Consider the following 21,481-nt stretch of genomic DNA (forward strand, 5'->3'; position numbering starts at 1 on the left):
CTCCTGCAAATAAGAGACGGCGCTTGATTCACACCAGTGGAAAATGACCCCTTGGACCTTAAAGGAGCAGTCGTGGCACGCTTCAAAGTTAGAAAGCCCAGGGTCACACTCAGGAGCCACTGTCACCTTCATGTCTTTAAAGCAAACACAATTCACAGCCCTTAGCTTATATTCTTCTGAAAAGGGGCAGTAAACACGATAATTCTTCTGACGTCTATAGAAACCAGGCATGGAGCTGTGGAGGGACACGGGGGTGGCAGGCAGCAGAGATAGGCTGTGCTCTAAAGATGGTGATAGTTGGGTAATTCCTGAACATTAGCAGAGGTAAAGTATTAGCTTCCCAGGAGCCCCTTACCAGGGGGCTACAAACAGAGGCCAGTGACATGGCTAAGAAGCAAAAGCACTTGTTGTGTATGCCTGATAGCCAGAGTGGGATCTCTGAATCCCTCAGTGGAAGGGGAGAATGGATTTCTCAACGTTGTCCACTGACTTTCATAACTCAACATGGTACACACACACACACACACACACACACACACACACACACACACACTTTTTAAAGTTCCACCAACTGAGTAGCTTAGCACAATAGTTTCTTACTGTGGTGGGATCTCGGTATATGGCAAGTTGTTGACTGAGCTATCATCTTACCAAAATCTCTCAGGAACTTCATCTCCTCTTTTAAACTTCCAGGGTTATGACCCCATCTTAACGTGGCTTTATCTACAAAGATGCTACTATTTCCAATTAAGGCCATATTTACAGGTAGTAGATGTGCGAAACAACAAGGAGGCTGAGGTATTGTGATTGCAGAGAGTTTGAAGCTGGCTTGGACTTTGTGAAGAGTTAGGGTATCAACATGACTTTGTGAGGAAACACATTTCAAACCATATTAACACAAGGATGTGAGCACAGGGACTATTTCCAAGGTTCTGGGGAGAAACCTTGACTGGTGAGTTTTAAGAACATCAAGGAAGCCACATCTGTGGTACCTAAATGGTGAAGAGAAGAGTCAAAGGGAGATAATGTTATCACTGACACAAGGGGCACCGTGCTCTGGGCTAAGAGAGCTATTGAGGGGAGATTTATTTATTTATTTTTTTAACACGGATTGAATAGAAGGTTTTGAAGATTCAATTTATATCTTACCAGCCAGCTACTGAAAACAAGTTAGAAGGACTCGGGAGGATGAGCAGAAACTGATCAAATACAAACTCCAGTAGTCCAGGTGAAGGAGAATCATGCTAGATCAGGGTGGTGACAAAGATATAGCCCAAGTATTGGATGTGGGTGTGACCCAAGGGTTCCCCAGCATTTCAGGGATGAAGAACTCTGGCAAGGTGAGATTCTGGCTAGTGACCTGAGGGCAATCTTCAGAAGAGCAAATGGAAGCAGGGTGAGAACATTTAGGTGAGGTATTTAAGATACCTTTCTGTACAACATCAGGGTGGAGACATTGCAAGTCGTTTTTGAATACAAGGGTGGAGTTCAGTGGGGAGACCAGCCAGAGAGCCACCTCTTTCCACCAAGTATGTGCACAAATTAGGAGAAGGCACACTCCTGTACCAGCAAATCTCTAGACCAGGCATTCTAACCTTATCTCTCTTGTCCTGGGAGTCTCCATACAGTGATAACAACACCCCCAAAGTGTGAGAGTAACCTATGCCACGTGCTCCTTTCCCCCTTCTCCATAGGAAGTTAGGCTCTGGCATTTCATTTCAGACACTAGTCAGGAGTGAAAAAGCAAACAATTAAATCCAGGAGGAGGCTGATGTGGAGGGACGGGGATGTAGGTGGTCTAGCTGAGGGATGGAGATGCAGGTGCAGACATCTAAGCAGGGGGTGGAAAAGTAGGCTGTCTAGGAGAGAAATGGGAACCTAGACAGTCTAACCGAGCAGAGGAAATGTAGCGATTCTCGCAAAGGGATGGAGTCTAGACAGTCTAGCAGAGCGAGGAAATGTAAACAGCCTAGCAGAGGTGTGCAGCATAAAAATGTGGCACCGAGTTTTGCTTTGGAAAACTGACAAAACAGATGCAAGTTTAGTTGACAAGCCAAACAAAGCACACGAAAATGACGATTATTAGGAAGAAGATTCTCCTCTTCGTCCTTCTGTGCTGTGAGAGCCATTGAATTTTTTTTTTTTTTTTTTTAATGGCCGGGAATGCTTTCTGGCGTTTAGAGCAGATCACAGCTTAAGCCTCTCTATGGTTATTCAGGTGGAGATCTGCTGCTGAGAGATGCAATGCAGGATTTCCATTGCTCAGTGCTTTTCCTGGACCATTTCAGGAATGCTTTCAGGAATGCGATCTTCATACCCTGTGTTTGATGGCAGTCTGAAGGACCTCAGACGAATCAAACTCACTTTGGATAAAGCAGCTGTGAGGAGCCATTGTTAACCAAAAGAAAGATCTGAGCCGGTCAGCATATATGCAAAGCTGGGCCATGCCAGTCTCTGCTGGGAATAGTGGAGAGCCCTCAAATTCTAGGACAGAGATATGAGGAGAAATGATGGGAAAGCATTTATGCCTGTTTCCATTAGGATGTAAAGATAAATCAAACAAGATTTGATTACTTAAGTGAACCACAGGGCAAAAATTACCTGGCTCGTTACTAGAATTGGGATTTTCCAGTATTTAAAAATAAACATCTTAAAACCAAACCAAACCACAACTCAAAGGAAAAAGTATGGCTGCAATATTTCACTATCCCACTCTTTCGTTTTATAAGCATGACTTGAGCATGCCATGTGACCTGAAGACCACCTCCACCACCACTGGCGTACAGGGAAGGATTTATCGTGCAACCCAAAGATCCATTCATATCTTGCGTGTGCAGTACGAGACTCTGCAAGAGTGAGTGGCTGAGAACGGCGTCTAGGAGTTAAACGGGAAGAGGGGAAGAATGAAGGAAAGCAGCCCTGACTCTGAAAAAGTAGAGTAGCATTCATCCTCCTGACTGGAGTAGAGTGATGGCGCCCAGCACTGGTGGTTTTAAATTATGGGAACTTGGGAGGAGGCTCTTCCATGGTTAAAACATGTGTTTTCCTGTCTGTCAAAAGGATGAGACATCATCCCAATCTTCTGAGAGAAAGTAGAGTTTTCTTGGTGTTTTCTCGCTTCCTATATGACAAATGGAGGTTGAGAACACACAGAGGACTATAAAAGAAGTGGAAATCGGACCACACTCTTCGGGGTTCTTGGACTCATTATTAAAAGAATTTAAGGATGGAGTCAATTGGAGGCGTGAGGACAATTTAAAAGAAAAACCACAGGATAGGTGGCGATCTCAGCCTTTCCCCGAGGACAGAGGACAGAAGAAAAAAGCCACATCAGTTATCAGTTAAGCTGCATGGAGGTCAGCCACATGTTGGGATGGGGGGATGGGGAATGGGCAGTGAGAGGATGCGGGGGCTTCAGAGAAAGAAGGAAGAGTCCAAAATGTTGGAGGGAAAGCCAAGAGCCTGAGGAAAGCATGCTTAGAAAAGATAGAGAAAGAAGGCAAGGCTGTGGTCAGCAAGCCTCTGCACTAGGGCTGGGAATTCTGGGAAATAAAAGTGTATACCTCATCAAAGAACTAATTTTCTGTCCTTCTCCTTAGTGTGGCTTCTAGTGATCCCACCTTCATAGGAGTGGTGATTAGCCAAAGTGATTGAACCAAATCTACTGGAATATTGAATATTTATCCACCCCAGAAATTCTATTCTTTCTTTTATTTCTTTCTGTTTAGATGTATTACCCACAGAAGAAATTAAAGTAAGACTTCTTTAGAAGGTTTATAACTGGTATTTAGCAAAGGGTCTGGCTATTGAGAAATCTAGTAGGTGCATTCACCTGAACGCAGTAGCCTTAGGAAAGCTTAGAAAACAGCAATGACAAATCATAGCAAGTGACTCTCACCTTCCATAGAAGAGAATAGATGGGCTGAGGGAGTGACACCGTAAAACACTTAAATACCATGTTCTAGATAGAGATGGGTGGAGACAGACAGACAGACAGATGACAACATGATACTGTAGAGAGACAGCACATGCCATTCCAAATCACATTTTATGTACATTTTTCTTTGGGTTGCTAGTTTCTTGTCTTTTCATTTTATTTATTAAATCTAAGCATGCAATCTAAGCACGGCATATCAGCCAGCTCTTCCCTCCTCTCCTCTCATTCATTTGTTTAAAAAACCTTTTCCTGTCCGGGAAGCTAACATGCACTTACATACTCTTCTATGATCTTAAAAACAGACATATCCCTTAAACACTTTGACATTATCTGTGGCTAAACACAGAAATGTCCATGCTTCTGTGTATAAAAGTAACCATTTGACAGCTCCTTCTGATACACAGGTTTGAATGATTCTAGCCAGACCCTCAAGGAATCCTGGGCTTATATTAAAAAAGAAAGAAATGGTAGGTATAGTAATATGACTAACAATAGATGATGTTGTAGGGTAAGTGGATCTATGTTATAGATGACCAGTAGATATACGGCAAGCTGCTCAGAAGTGTTGAGATAATGAAAGATTCTAATGGAAAGGTGGGTTTGATCAGCCTTAAACTGACCCGTATCGTCTACTATATTCAGAGAACTGCACTAGGAGAAAGAAGAGAGGGACAAAGGTCTGTTCAGTGGAGCCTATGTGCTAGTGGGAAGATATCCCCATAAAATAATCCTCACATGCTGCAGGAGTGTAAGGCACTCACGGGATACTTTAAAGGGCGAGACTAATCTCTAGTGGGAGAAGGTTTCTGTGGAAGTGAATTCTAACCCCAAATCTGGAGCAGCATCTATGTGAAGAAGTACAGTGACTTCAAGAAAAGCCGGGTGAGTAGAACGCTTCCCTCTAGCTGGACCACAGAGAGCAAGAAGGGATGTAGGGATGAATCTGTGAGGTGAGGGGGATCCTGCCCATACATGGCTGTGGCTACATCCAGGATTCTGCAGCTTATCTAAGGGCAGTAAGAAGAAAGCATTCATATGAAGCACCTACAAGTAGCTTAATCAAATTTCCCTTTACAAAATGCTTGAGGACCAGGAGGTCTGAATGCCAGAACCCTTTGAAGATTGTTAGAGAATTCCTGATGAAATACCCTGGCTGCTTGAATTGATGACCAGGAGGATACAGGCCTTAATGGAGTCTGGAACTTTACCAATTCTGCAGTGAGAGGAAGGAGTCCAAGGCAGCAACTTAACTAGAAAGGAGAAGGGGCCTGTATTGTATTCTTACTTAAAAACCAGCATCAAAATACAGTCCAGATGAAAAGAAAATGAGGTAAATGATTAAAGACACAAAACTACAGTAATTCTTTGTGTAATTAAAGTGCTTTAGCAGGGGTTCTAATGAGAGGCCCACCACCACACATACTGTCACAAGTCCCAAGGCAACTGAGTGAAAAGAATCCATCGGCCCAGAGCTCTTCCCAACGCTTACCGATGAGAACAGGTACCTTTCTAACCTTGTCCAGTGTCATTCTACTGACCCTCACAATCTAGCTGCAAGGCTAGCTTCTTCCTTCAGAGAACCTTTCTAGTGCCTCCAATATAAACAGTTATTTGGTTTCCATGGCATTTAAGTAATAGACCTTGTTTAGTTGCTGCATTACATCTCTCAAAGTTGTTTTCACACATGCCTGCCACCCCTGGAGACTCAGAAATATTTTAGTCCAGTTGCTTTACCCTCACTTCCGGCGTATGGACAAGATGCTTACCATCTTTGCACAGCTGAACCATGAGTTTTTCTTGACCTTGTCAATGCAGGCTTCACTCTACCTAGTTTTATCATGTGCACTACTGAATTTCTTCTACCCTGCGCTATTAAAAAATCCATTGGAGAGCTTGCTGTCTCTTGAAGAAATTGTATAAAGTCTAGCAAAAGAGAGGGGGATAGGGAGGAGGAGAGGGACAGAAGAGGGGAGGGAAGGAGGAGGGGAGGGAAGGAGGAGGGGAGGGAGGGAGGGAAGAAGGAAGGAAGGAAGGAATGAAGAGAGGGAGGGAGGGAGGAAGGAAGGAAGGAAGGAAGGAAGGAAGTAGGATTGGCTACTGTGTTCAGGTGAATGCACCTCCTAGATTTCTCAATAGCCAGACCCTTTGCTAAATACCAGTGATAAACCTTCTAAAGAAGTCTTACTTTAATTTTTTCTGTGGGTAATACATCTAAATAGAAAGAAGTAAAAGAAAGTCTAATCTCCCATATTTCACAGAAAAGAGAAAAAGCTTTGTGCTTAACTGGGCGGTAGCCATGTGTGTACCATTATATTGTTGAGTATCGGGGACTGAGCAGAGATCTCGAGGATGGGAGCGAGTGCTTTACCAAGGAGCCTCAGCCCTCTCCTCTTGTTCTTTGCTTTGCTTGCTGACTCAAGCACTCTAGCAGCCTGACAGCATTTACTTTGATCCGAAGGTTATACATTTATTCTCTTTGAGGAATAAGGGCCTGAGATTTCTTAGATAATTCCTCGTGCTGTGTATTCTTTAGTAGAGAATGATACTTTGATGTGATTGCTGAAAGCTAATCATAGAGTTGATTAATTTATGTTAATAAAATCAGGCCAAGTCTTCAAACAGGCACTAAAGAAGCCTGAAGTGTTCTAGCTACTCAGAACTGCACTGTATGTGTGTGTGTGTGTGTGTGTGTGTGTGTGTGAGAGAGAGAGAGAGAGAGAGAGAGAGAGAGAGAGACAGAGAGAGAGAGACAGAGACAGAGAGAGATAGAGACAGAGAGAGAGTGGGGGGGGTCAGGATCGAAATGTGTTATCCCCTCCCTCTCTCTTCCACTTAAGGGATACTTAGGTAAGAATCAAAGAGACAGTGATCACATTATCACCCCCATCCCAGTTATAGTGGTTTATGCCAGTAGGTTAGGCAACAGAAGCACCACAATTTTGAGGTCGGGGGCGGGGTAGATTACACAGTGAGTTCCAGACCAGCCTGAGCTACAGAGGAAGATCCTATCTCAATAGAAGAAAACAAACAAACTTTACTCTTGCACTAAGACTCAATTGCAGTGTTTAGCTCGACGTGCAATAACTGATTACAGAAATTCTGATTTGTCATTTTACCTTATACCATCTCTCCAAACTGACTGTATCATTCTAAAACAGCAGCTCTGTCTCTAAGGGATAAACTCCACCCTTGTTAGTCTTTAATGTAATCTTATAAAGAGTTAGAAAAGTCTGTCTCTCAGGGCTAGAATACGGTAAGGAAAAAGGACTGAGTGAACATTCTCAGTAGCTCCTTGAAAGGGAGGAAGTCCGGTCATGCATGGTCTTACCTTGGAAAGACCCATGGGATCAGATGTTATTTTCACCCAAGAATGGAGTTTTCTCCTGTGCAGACATGTAAAAAGTGGAATGTAAGTATATTCAGGGTTTCCCTACCTAAGGTCCTGGTCATCCATGTGGTCCTGTGCCTCTAAGTTCTGACACAATGCTCCTGAACTCCTTCCTCTGTTTCTCTGAAACCCCCAATGGGCTATATCACCACGTTGATAGGCAGAGGATCAGAAATGCACATCAGTGAAATCAACTCGGAGACCTTGCCATTAGCAATGGATAGAAGCCATCACCTATGCTAATTCTCCTCCCAAATTATGTCGACTCTCATAATTAACATAATGGCTGCAGAGTTATTCAGGGAGACCAAATGGCAGCGTAATGGAACCTCAGTAACAATATGAAAGCAGCAGAAAACACGCTTGTAGATATGAGATTCCCCATTTTATGAATATATACTCATAATACTCATATTATGAATATATTACTCAATATATATTTATGATGTATACATATTCATATATACATATATATGAAAACTGCCTTTTTATCTAGGTCAGCACTATTTTGTTTTATTTGTTTTTGATGATTTTATTCACATATTATACAATGTATTTTAATCATACCAACCCCAACTACTCTGTCTTTTTATGGACATCCCCAACATGTGTCTCCTATTTTCATGTTCTAAAATAACCCACTAAATACAATTAGGGGTGCTTGTATAGTGTGGGCAACATAGCACTGGTTGCACACTCAAAGAAAAATGACTTCTCCCTGTCTCCCCACCCACAAGCAGTCATCCAATGCCAATAGCTCCTCAGCCAAGAGTCGGGACTCCTGAGCTCCTCCTCATCCACGCTGGACATTGGACTAACCTAATCTCATTCAGGTCTTTACTAAGTAATCACAGCTATAATGAATGTGTAAGTTCAATGCCACACCATGTTCCAGAGACAAAATTTCATAGCATTCTTGGCACCTCACCTTCCTCAGTGTTCCCTGATCTTTGTAAGGGTTGACACAGATTGGTCATTTAGGGGTGTGTGTCCAATGGCCACACATTCTTGTTGCCTTGATCACTTCTAAAACTCTGCAATAGCTGCTTACTGCAAAAAGAGCCATCTTTGATCACGACTGAAAACAGCATTCATCCATAGATATAAACATAAATATTTAGAAAGCAGTTTGACAAGCTTAGTGGATCAGCAGTAGTGTGACACCCTGAAGATCTATGGCTTCCTCAGCCATGGATCAGGCCCCAGATTGAGTAGGAAGCAGTTGGTTACCCTTGTAACAATTATGCCGCTATTGCATAGGTGGATACATCTTTCCCAGTATTGTAACTGTGGGGTCAACTGTTAGAAAAATTCATTGACAACTTTTCTCCCCTGGCAGGCTACGTAGCACTGTTGGTACCATGAAACTAGGCAGCAGGAGGGAGTTTCCAGGCTGGTTCCACCTTGATTTATCTATGTGCTACAACCAACATTTATTGTGTCTTCAACAATAGAATAGGGTCTTATGGTGGACGACCAAGAGCACTAATGGAAATTGCTCGTGCTGTTTTGGGAAACTCTGAAGCCTTCCTGACTAGTAACTCACAGGGAGGTAGCCAGTGCCTGATACTGTGTTTTCATTTTATACCATGTCCTCCTGAGGAAGCACTGTCCACCTCTGTGGGGCACCCCCATCTAAACTCCTTCTTTTTCTAAAAATTAATGAAAGATAAGAGAACGAACTAAACTTCCCTATATTTTACCTAGCTGCAGAACAATAGATTTTCCTGAGGCTTTTCTCCATACTTAGTTTTGGTTAGTTCACCCTCATGTGTCCTTCCTCATATTCTTCCCTCCCCCTCCCCACTTAGCTGTTGATGCTCAACATTCACCTCCTTCATTTTTTATCACATACAAAATAACAAAAAACCCTCAAATCATATGGTCCAACGTCTTTATATTAAAACCTAAGTAACTCTATTTTCAAAATTTCTGTCAACTAGCTCCTCTTCCTGTCCAGTCTCACGTGGAACCATCTTCTCCACAGTCAATAGAAAATGAAGAACTCTTCATGAACTTCTCCTGGACCCCTGTTTTTTTTTCTCTCTTACAACTTTATTTAAAAAAAGAGGAATACATATACAGATTTTTAAAGGCATTTTGGCATAACACTTTACAAATATTTTTTTGTTAGTACTTAATTCTTTTAGAGGTTTGATAGCATGCATTGAAATCCCACTAGTTACTATAAGCATAAAGTACATGTAGGACAGAATGTAACATGGAAACAGTTTTCTTGGTGAGTATAGCTTAAGCATAATTTTTAATTTGATTTGAATATAATTGCAGGTTCGAATGAAGTTGCCAAAAGTAACATGAAGATGACCTGTGTTCCCTTCTTTTAGTTTTCCCCAGTGACTAACATGCTTTTAAAAAAGGTTCCCTCTCTGTGTTATGTGTTTGTGGGGTGGTGGTGGTGGTTTGTGAGTGTTGTGGTGTGTGTGTGTGTGTGTGTGTGTGTGTGTGTTTGTGTGTGTGTGTGTGTGTGTGTGTGTGTGTGTGTGTGTTTGTAGATCAGAGGGCAAGTTTTGACAGTAAGTTCTTGTCATCCATCTTGTTTCTGAGGCAGGACCCATCTTGCCATTTTTTGTCAGTGTACTTCACACTCCAGACTAGCTAACCGAGGGACTGCCAGGCAATTCTCCCACTCTGCCTCTCATTCCCACGAGAAAGGGCTGATTAGGGTGCATCATGCTTTTTCATGGCTCCTGGAAATTTGGACTCAGGTGGTCAAGCTTCCACAGCCTTAACTTGCCACGATGTCTCTGTGGCTCACAGTATGATAACAAGACTCAGAAGCATGGGCGTTGATAAATTCCCCCCGAGACAGTATGCAGATCTCACTAGTCTTACATGCCTGTGTGCACGGGATCCCGTCGTCACATTTGTGTACTTTGACATAGCCACTACCACAGTTAACAGAGACCTGTTCCACCTCTTCATGGCCAACTTCATGACCTTTGCTCTAGTTCTCGGCACCCACTCGTCTGTTCCAGCCCCACGTTTCTGTTATAGAATGGTGCAATGATGACTGTGTATAGCTCGTGACATCTTGAAGTGGGGATTTGTTACCAGATGTTCCTGCTCTTGCAGTACAATCAATTGCTTGCCAGTATCAAGAACTCAGTTCTTGAAGGGCATTGAATTTGCATCCAGGTTGAGGTTGTTAGATACCAAGCTGCTGTGGGCGTTTGTTGACAGGCTTCCCATTTCTCTTGGACAAATATCTAGAGATACTATTAGCACTTGGTAAATGTATATTTAATTTTTTTTTTTAGTAGCTGCAAAACCAGTTTTCAGAGATGCCATAAAAATCACACATCTCCACTGGGATTGTCTGAGCAATACGTGATTGTCTGCATTCAAACTATTCTTTGAACTTAGCCCTGTTTTTCATTTTAGCTATTTAGATATGTGGACAAATAACTCACTGGGGTTCTGAATTGTGTTTCACTTATTACAAGTGACACTGGATGCCTTGTCATAGTTCTCTTGGTCTATATACCCTCTTTAGTATAAATCTGTTCACACATATTTTTCTTATTTTACAGTAAGATTGTGTGTGGTTTCATTTTTATTTTTCCTGCTGAATTTTATTTTTGTTAAAGACGTACATGACAGATGCTTATTGCTTTAGTTTAAAGTTCATAAATAGTACTAAAACTATTGACATTACAAAAGAATAAAAACCACAACAAAACAACAACAAAGCACAAAACAACAACAACAAAGCAACCCAAGGTTGTACAGTGAGGCAAAACGTTTCCAGAATCCAGAGTCAGTCTGGTGCAGAGCTGCTGCTGTGTAGCAGAAAGAGGACTGGAATTCCTTGACTAATAAGAAGAAGGTAGACAGAGACAGTCTTGTTACAAATCTTACTTGGCTGCCAGTCATCCAAACACCAGGAACCATAAATTAAAACTCAGCTTTGACGTACCACTTATCATGATGTTAGTCTGACCACACCCACTCTGGACCAGCAGGGAATCGGCTGTGTGGTGTGAGCACTGTTGTCTCAGTCTTCCATCTGAGCTTCTAGCTATGAAACCAGATCCTGAGATTCCATTTCCATTGTCCTTCCTTCTGCCTCTCCCTTAGCCATGTGCTACTACATTTGTTTCCTATAAGCTGAACCCTTAAAAGTCTCTGAGTGTGGGAAATAACTGCTTTATAAATTTAAGATCTTGTTTTTGATATTTTCTGTATCTTATTTGGTTATTCATTTGTGTCTCGAACAACCCGGCAAATCAAGAAACATGACCCTAATTCATTCTTCATGACAGTGGCATAGTGGCCAATGGTTCAGTTCGATTTAGCCTCAGAGTTATAGCCCCATCTCAGCTTTCCTTGGTATTTGGTGTGTCCTCCTTGTGTGGTGGCTTTTAAGATACACAATGCAGTAAAGGGGAGGGTCCAGCATTCTCCTGACTCTTTCATCATGTGTAACTCAGTCTTTGCAACTGTTTGGAGATTCTGGGGACTTTCTTTGCTGATTGTCTTGACATTAAATGCCATCTGAAGATGTCTACATGGCAAGAACTGACAAGCCCAAGGTAGGCACCCTTTGACCGATGAAAGTGGCTTCTATCCAAGAACAGTCGAGAAGCAGGAGACAGCAATCCCACAGCATCAAAGAAATGAATCCTGCTGATAAACAGGGAGAGAGAGACTAAACAGTTTAGCTCCATGTGAGCCACTAGGTGGGACTTGCAGCTGGGTGACAACTCAACTGCAGCCTTATGAGACATGACACAGCAGATGCTGCAGAGCTGTGCCTTCAGTCCCAACCCCCACTAACCAAGAGGTAATAAATGTGCGCTGAGTCTCATCAGGAGATTTGTGGCCATTTGTTATGCTGTAGTAGAAAACTGTTAAAACTGTCCTTCCTCTAGATCCTGTGTGTGTGCCTGTCTGTCTGTCACTGGCATAAAACAAACAAACAAACCAATAAATACTTCTGTTCAGGTACTCATGAATATGAAGCACTTTCTTTTATGGGACAGACTTTTCTGTCTAGATGCTGTTGTGTTTTTGTGGAGCTAGATTCAATCTTGGGAGACCTGAGCATCCTAAGCAAGCACACTACCTCCCTTTAGTGTGATCATTGTTTCAGACAGGATCTACTGTGTGTCCCTGGCTGTCCTTGAACTCACAATCCTTTTTCCTTGCCACAGTCTTCCAAGGGCTGAGATTATAGGCATATGCCATCAGACCAGCTTCTCTGCATTGAATTAGCCGGGGTCAGAACGTTTTCATCAGTTTTGATGATTAATTCATGTCTATCCTGCCATGTGCCAAGTGTGCACTGTTTCCTGCAGCCTAGGTAGCAACAGACTCCAGTAGAGCTTTACAGTTATCTTTAGCCTCAAACATGAAAAAATATGATTATTATATGAATCTCGATTTTATTGCCTGCCAGTGAGTTTCAACTCATTTTTATGTTTCTTGATTACAGGGATTTCTTATTCTTCAGAATGATCTTTCAAATCCTCTGTGGATTTTCCCCTGTAGGTGATTTATATTCTTTTATTATTTAATTTTATCTTTAATTTTTAATCTCCCCCTGTGTGTGTGCATGTGTGTGTGTGAGAGTGTGTGTGTATGAGTGTGTGTAAGTGTGTGAGTGTGTGTGCGTGTATATGTGTGTGTGTGCGTGTGTGAGTGTACAATTGTATATGTATGGGGCAAATGATCACATCATACAGTGCAGACTATAACATCTGGTATACAATTTCTATCATGCTCTACCTTATTTCACTGGGACAGGGTCTCTCACTGAGTCTAGGACTAGGCTGTTTGCCATTAAACCTCAGCAGTCCTCTTGTCTCTGACTTCTAGAGGGCTTGGGTATAGGCACATACAGCCCCATATTTTTAAGGATGTTCTAGGGATTTGAACTTGGGCCCTTGTGCTTGTGGATTCTTATCCAGGGAGCCATCTCCCCAGCTCCTGTTGTCAATGCAACTTGTGATGACTCAAAATGAGACCCCAGAACCACACGTCCTTCTGAGAGTTTACTAGGAACCATAATAAATAGCTCAGGTAGCTCCCTGACCTAATGTGTCAGAACCTGTGCTTACACAAAATCACGGGTGATTTGTGTGTCTGTTTGTGTTTGAACAACACTCGTTTAAACCAGTACAGGTGAGAAAAGACCTGAACAGCTCACTGGAAGTCTTCAGCGCTGCTGTGGAGCCCCATGCAGTGTTCCTCTGCATGGCGTTCAGTGGCTCCTGGACTCTGCTCTGTTACATTAGCCTTTCAAGCCCTGGATATTTTTTCTCCGTCATTTTTTCCCTTATTGATATGCTCACAGAGTATATCAATTGTGCTGCTGTTTGTAAGAGCCAAGCTTTTTGCTTTTATTCTGCTACTATGTTCTCTCCTTTACAACACTTTCTACTTTACCTAATCCTTCTAGATATTTTTGCTCTGTTTTGTTTTTAAAGATTTATTTTTACTTATTTTATATGTGTGAGTACACTGTCGCTGTCTTCAGACACACCAGAAGAGGGCATCAGATCCCATTACAGATGGTTGTGAGCCACCATTTGGTTGCTGGGAATTGATCTCAGGACCTCTGGAAGAGCAGTCAGTACTCTTAACCGCTGGACTATCTCTCCAGCCCCTTTTGCTCTGTTTTTGTTTGTTTGATTAGTTTCTAAGTGAATATTAAGTGATTTTCTTTTTGTTCATAATCAAAACAATAATGTCATACTTCAGTGTATAATAGATTTTTCTGTGCTCTGTAGTTTGTTACCCATTTTCATGTTTCTTTTTTAATAGTTAGAATTATAATGTTTTAATTTTAATAAAATATCCAACATGCTTGTTTTATAGTTATATGGTATCCTCTCTATTTTAAAATTATTAAAAAATTTAGAATGTTCAATTATAGTTTTGAATTTTGTAAATGGTGTCTTGACAAGCAAAACCTAAATATTCTCTATGTTTGCCAATTCATAGTTATTTGGTTCTTTTCTGTCTATATATTTTTCCCCCTTTGGAGACAAAGTCTTCCCATGCATCCCAGAATGAACTAAGGTCAAAATATTCCTGTTTAATTTTTCAGAGTACTAGGATTGTAAGCAAGTATCTCAATGCCTTATGTTTTATTTTTAATTTTCATTTCAAACCTGTTTGGAAAAAGACTTCTATTTAGTGGGATAGACAGACAGACAGACAGACAGATAGATGGAAAGATAGATGATAGATTGACAGACAGATACATAGGTATACAGAGATAGATGTGCTTTCTTCAATTTCTTCTGTCCCAGTCTCATAGGATTCTGCTCCTTGTTGAGTTTAATAGCAACTTTTATATCCGCTGTGTATATTGGGATGAAGTAAGTCTCTGAAACCCAAAGTCACATTTTTCTTTTATTTCAATAGCAAATCATAACTTTTCTGAAGCCATAGCTTTGCTATGAGTTTTAAAGCTTATAAACAGTCCTGATGACACGAATAGATTAGATAATAAATAATTTCCTTTATAATCTCACTTTCCAGAACATATGAGGATATACAATGTGTTTCAGCCTTGTTAGCCTTTTTACCTGTGCCTAGCCTCTGACTCACCTCAATAGAACTCTATGCCCTGTCACTTTGCTGTGTCTGCACTGTGAAGATGAGTCTGCACATCTGATGCTGGAAATGCAAACAGAACCAACCAAGCCTGACGCAACGCCGGGGCTGTCTCTTTACTGGGGAACAAGCACTCCTTTAACCTGTGATTTCATCCCTGTCTCAGTGACCGGCTTTCAACCACAGTTTTACTGGCATAAGTCAGGTCGAGTTTGGGCCACAGAGAACTACAGAGACCATGATTATTAAGCCTCTCCTTCCCTCAACAATTAAGAAACAGCCACAAAGTGGTAATAAACGCCAACAGAAAACCAATAAAGTTCAGTTCACATGGCTTTAGTGGCTTACGGCTTCCAGTGTGTTCTTCTGTGGGCTGCCCACATTTCTAGCCCAAGAACTAGTAAATTAGGAGCTAGATAGAAATGCTGAGCAAAATTCTCCCAGAGCTACATAAATCAAGGCGGGAATCCGAACTGATGCAGAGGAAAACATCTTTGTTTTCAGCATCATCGGTAGTACTGAGAACTTTGCTTAACCTATGGCAGCCACACACCATCTCAAACATATTCTTCCCAAACTGGGACTTGAACTTGGCCTACAGCCAACCCCGCACTGCCTTTCTTCTGAACTTATTGCTTGAGACATCTGGCCTTGCAGATGCAGAATCTTTCTGGTAACTGATGAAAATAAATGGTGTGGGTCTTAAAGATACCACATTCTGAAGAAGGTGTGACTAAGCAATTTGTCTTAGTTCTTCCCATTGTCAGGATCAGAGAATTTCTTCTTCCTATAGGCAAATGGGAAAAGCAGAAAGTACCAAACTGGGGAGTTGGACACATTCCTAGTATGGAAATGTGAGAGGCTGGGGGGAAGAGGAGGCAGGTAACTGATCTCTCCTAATAAGGGCAGAAAGAAAAGAAGTTAAAAACCCAAGCAGGCCCAGTGAAAGCTACCATTCTGCCTTATAGAAAACCCGAGTCTCTCCATAGATGGAATTTACCCATCTGGACACATAAAAGCAATCATGATGCTCACGGAGAGAGCTTCCCACAGGGCAAGTGGAAGACTGGTGTCTTCAGCATCTGCAGGAGGAGGTAAAGGAGGAGCGTAAATTTCTGTTAGCTTTGGAGGCAATATGTCTTTCCCTTGCAACCCTGCCCAGTGAAAAATCAGGCTGTCCCTATTCCACGGAATTGCTTTGTTTTTCTTTCCTCCCAAGAGAAAAACAATTTATGAAATTGTGCTTGAAACTTGTCTCCCTTTTCCCAGAGATTGGAAGACGATATTATATTTTGATTGAGGAAAGACTGGGGTAAGCTGGAACACAGGCTTTGTATCACATAATTTATCTTATTATTGTCTAATTTAGAATCTAAGACTCTTGTTTCTATCTCAGAATCTTCTTGACGCCAGAGTCATGTACAGGTTTTCAATTTGTTCATGTACCAGTGAACCTCAGGAACAGGAACAGGAACAGGAACAGAGAGCTGAAAACTTGAAACACATGGTTTCTGATGGGAAGAGCTGCCTTTCAATGTCTAGGTAAGACAGTCTTGAACTCAGCAATCCCAGATGTTTGTCAGATGTTTACAGATGTTTGTCAGCTTTCAGGACAGTGTGTTTTCATGGCCACCTCTGTTGCCATTAGCTGGTTTGCACATTTTGGTTGTGCAAACAGTTAATTCAGAAGATGCTAGAAGAAAACTTGGTGGTACCACGCAGACTCAAAACATTTATGCATATGCTAGGTCACCTAATGAGCTGATAGTCAAATAAACAGTTTTTTTTTGTTTTTGTTTTGTTTTTGGTTGTTTTTTTTTTCCCGAGACATTCCCTAGTTAAAAATATTGCCACTATATTAAAATAGACCCAAGGCCTTATAATTCTATTTTTCCTGTCATTCCTAGTTGGCATTTTTGTGCTATTAGTGTCTGAAGTCATTCACAATACTATTCTTTCATAATGGCCACTGGGCATGGTATGGAAATTTCCCCCTAGACTACATTATATGAGTTAAGTAATACCAGGAGTCCTGAATATTTAAGGAGACACTAAGGTCATCCCATGTGCTGTTCTAAATGGCACGCACCCAGGAAAGCAGACAATCAGATCAGAGGTTCCTTTCTTTCTGTAATTACTTATATGGAATGGAAGAAGAGTCAACACTCATTGAGATGTGTCATCAAAGATCTATAGACTCACGACTAAACTCAAATTTCAGACGACCTGCTTGGTATCATTAGAAGATGGAACCTCAGGCAAAATTGTTTGATTATGTATCAAAAGACTGATATTATATATGAGCTTCTATGAAAGAGTTCCTCTAAGGAACCTTTGGTAAAGCCTCATGGGTAATCAAAAGGAACAGCTGCTTTCAGAGCTGGATGCTCAAATACCCATATATTATCCAGTATGTGTTCAAGAGGTTAGACATACTGTTAGGTCATCTAGGCCATGAAAGTCTATGTGTTGTAAGAATCAAAATCTTGAGCCATTATCCATAGACAAAGGTTTTCCCATCTAACACTACAATGTCTTTGTCAAATTTGATCTTCCAATAAACATTTCAGATAGTGCCTTAAAACTTGCTGGTCTTCCCCAAAGACAATCAAAATACAGTCATGATTCTAGGTTCTGCATGAACTCCTGTTTTGTTTTACCTTTGCTGGATGGGAGGATGTGCCCAATTGACTCATATCTCACTAGACATATAGGTCAAAAGGCAGGAAAATTGAGCTTTGGAAAAATTGATTTATATTTCTTTCCTCTCTTTTCATTAGCATATATTGATTGTGTAAAAGACTAGATTTTATAAAATAATATGACATAAATATATGATGTTCTGTGATCATATTTATGTATGTGTGCAAATTTGCACAGACACATACACAGTGCACACATACATGTAGTAAACACATGTGCATATTCTATCATCACCAAGAAAGGAAACAGCACTCTGAGGCAGAATTTTAAACATATCTGTGCACATTTCCACAGCATTGTGGGTCCTCTCAGGAACAAAAGGTCTTGTAAGTATGTTCCCCTCCCCCACCCCATGGCCCTTGCCTCTCTGCCTTTCTCTCCTCCCCAGACTCATTGTCAGTGACCCATGTTTACTTTGTGGTAATGGAAACAATCTGTAGGTCCTCAAAAAAGTTCCACCTGTTTGGTCTGGACTGCTGCATTTCACCTTCTCTAGTTTCCAGATGGTTACTATGCTTTTCTCTCGTCCTTCAGTGTTAAGGGTCTCCTCCTCCAGGGTGTTGGTCCATCGAAGGCTCGTTTCCCAGTGTAGGGGAACACCAAGGTGCTGAGGTGGGAGAGGGTGGTTGGGAGAGGGAGCACCTTCATGGAGGCAATGGGAGGGGGAGGGGAGGGGGGTGGGGGAAAGGAGTAACACCTGAAATGTAAATACAGAGAACATCCAACTAACAAAAAAGAAAACAGTCTACTCTTCTAATACTCTTTGCCTGTCTGGTCGTGTTCCCATTGCGTGTGGTCCAGAGTATGTTTTAAAAAGTGTGTTTGGTGAATGATGAAATTCAGCTCTTCCATGAGGTTAATTCGAGGAAGCAGCCTGGATTCTGATGTGACAGTTTAAAGTAACACTTTGTGCACTAAGATTAGAGGGATCATGGCTTCCAGGACTTTCAGTTCTCTCTACTGCCCGCAGGAAGCGTCCTTCCAGCCTGTGACGGTCAGCTCCTTTTCCCCAGAGGTGGCTCACTCCACTTCATACTGCTCCAGTGTCACCGGGCTGCGCCATCCTTGGTAACATTCTGACCCCAACACTCAGATTCATTACCAGTTCACGAAGACTGCTACTTTAAGATAATTAGACTGAGTGTAGGCTTCGAATTAACCCAAAACCCAGTGTTGTCCGGATCCCATGCGCCTTTGCTGAAATCTTCCTTTCAGATGTATCGTTTTGTTCCATTTTACTAAGAGACAGTTGGTACATAAAACTGGCCATGCTCAGTGATACACTTTGGTCAGTTCAGACGTACTGATGGATCTGTGGTCCTGTTGTCCCCTCTCATCAATGTTTTAAAACTCATTTGCTTTTATGCATTCCAGGGGATGGAAGGCATCTGGAACCCAGACAATTCAACTTACTTAATCTTCTGAGGATCAGATAGAATCTCAAGAGAAGATGGGGCTTGCTGAATCATACATGTTAGCTGTTACCATTAGCTACTGGAGTGGGTTGGTGGGTACATTTCCAGATGCCGGACTGCTTTATAAGGTTCAGTGGTGATTCAGCTCACACACTTTGTCTATGCAGAAACTTTTTGCTTCCGGAAGGCCATATTCATTGCACTAATTAAATTATAAGCATAAAAGGTACCTTCCTCCTCTGAACCCCTTGTGACCATGATGATATAGACAACTCTCTGAGTTCTGTAACTGATCAAGGAGAGATGCTGATTAGGTATCTATGCTTATTAGGAAGGGAGAGTTAGAAACTCACAGCATCCTGTTCGAGTAATAAAACTGATGACATTAACTTTTTAGCTAAGAGAGGTTTCACTCTCATGAAAAGGATGACTTGTTACAGTGTTAAGTAGCACTTCATTCGGTCTTCTGAGATGCATTTGGGCTTCACAGGAAACAGATGATATCCGGTCTGAAAACACTCTGTGAATTTACTTACACTCACAGAATGTTGCTTATTTAAAAAAAAAATTCATATTCTTCTAAGCCAGGGAATAATTATGTTACATTATATAACCAACAGTAGCAAACTGACAAAATAAAGGACTTAGGTTCAAATGTGGCTCTGTTTATGGGAAATATACTTTTAAAACTCCGTGTTGTTCGTACTTAAACTTTGCTCAGGAATTAAAACACAGTCTGTGGGAGATTATGTCACGTTTCAGAGAGAGTATTGCTTAATGGAGAATTTCCAAGGTAGATTCTGCCTCTTCTTTGTTTCTACAACTTGAAGACACATATTCTCTGTAAACTATTTAAATATTCATTTAAAAACGTTACCTTCTCTGGGCTAGGGAAATGTCTCCATTGGTAAGGTTCCCAGCACACAAATATGCTCACCTGAGTTTAGAGCCTCTGTAGTCAGGGAAGAGTCAGACACATAGTTCCATGTGTCTAATCCCAGTGATAGAGCAACGCAGAGGAGCAGCATCCCTGATGGGCACTGGCCAGACAGTCTAGCCCAATTCATTAGCTTCAGGCGAGAGACGCTGCCTTAAAAATAATATGGAGAGACTTGAGGAAGGACAACTGATATTGACCTCAGTCCTCTTTACATGCTTGTATGTCATACCACATGAACACACACACACACACACACACACACACACACACACACACACACACATACCACATGAACATGTATACATATGCACACACACACCCACACAGCTATTCTCTCTTGAAATTTATATTTTGACTTAATTACTTTGCTTTTTGTTAATCCCCAAAATTTCAGTAGAACAATTTTAGTTTCATGAATAGGACAAATGCATAAAGATGTAAGATAGCATTTGCTAGTAGAGAGCAGCTATGGAATAAGCAAATGTTGTGAGGAAATCTGAAGAGAAGAGAGGCTTACCTCTCTCCACAAAGGTTTACCACTCTGAAGTTATTTTTCAAACTATTCTGGGTCCTATTATTTGCTCCCATGTTAGATCCAATTTTAGTCATTAATCTATAAAACCTAAGACTTTCCCCATCCTATTAAGGATCAGGTTTGCCATATCTTGACTATTTCTCCCATGTTTGTGTTTTGGAAACTTACACTCAGTGCAACAGAGTGGATGGATATGTCTGGCTAAAGGATCCTTAGGTATCAAGGGCTTTGTCCTTAGAAATGGATCCTGTCGTACTAACAATGGTCTGATTTGAGAGTGAATTCAGCTCCCCCTTGCCCTTTGTCTTGCCTTTCTACCTTCCTCTGTGGGATGAAGCAGACTTTACCAGCACGTGCTAAATTCTTGAATATTTCAGCTCTACTAGCCAAATAAATCACTACTCCTTGTAAATTACAGTCTATTGAAAATGGACTAAGTCATTCTATGTTACCTAGGAGGTATCCTCTCCCTTTACATTCCATTGAGCATGCTAAGACACACTGGGTCATATACAGGTCTCCTTCAAATGTCACTCTGTTTGATTAACAGTCTGAGGTAAATATCCCTATAGCTGACTACTGACTGCTCTGTCAGCTCTGCATTATGGGTAACTCATTTCACATTGATCCTTTGAACTAAATTTGGGTCGTTTCTTAATTGCCCACATGTTATTTTCCTGCTTATCATCATTCACCCATTTCTACCCAATATAACTGCACAGACAGAGACCAGTTTACACTGAGTTTACATCTAACCCTCAAGGCAAACCTACCTCCATCTGTGTCTCCTTTCTCAGTTTTTACACGATCCTGCTTTCTATAGGAGCAGTAGTATCCTTGCTCACCTTTTGATTTTTCCAGTGAAATACACATCCCTAAGCAAAACCTCATTTTTCTAATTTCCAACTTTATACAGATGGAAGTATATTGCATTTATTCTTAGGTGCCTTTCCCTCTCTTAATCTTAGAGTAGTAAAAG

At 41.4% G+C, this 21,481-nt stretch overlaps 1 protein-coding gene across 2 annotated transcripts in view; it reads left to right on the forward strand.

Moving 5' to 3' along the window:
* GRM1 (glutamate metabotropic receptor 1) overlaps positions 1 to 21,481 on the forward strand; it is a gene marked incomplete at both ends in the record, with an annotated part of 351,560 nt that overhangs the window by 49,926 nt on the left and 280,153 nt on the right. The window lies entirely within an intron of this gene.

The sequence above is a fragment of the Micromys minutus genome (genome assembly GCF_963924665.1).
Source record: "Micromys minutus genome assembly, chromosome: 30".
Classification (NCBI taxonomy): domain Eukaryota; kingdom Metazoa; phylum Chordata; class Mammalia; order Rodentia; family Muridae; genus Micromys; species Micromys minutus.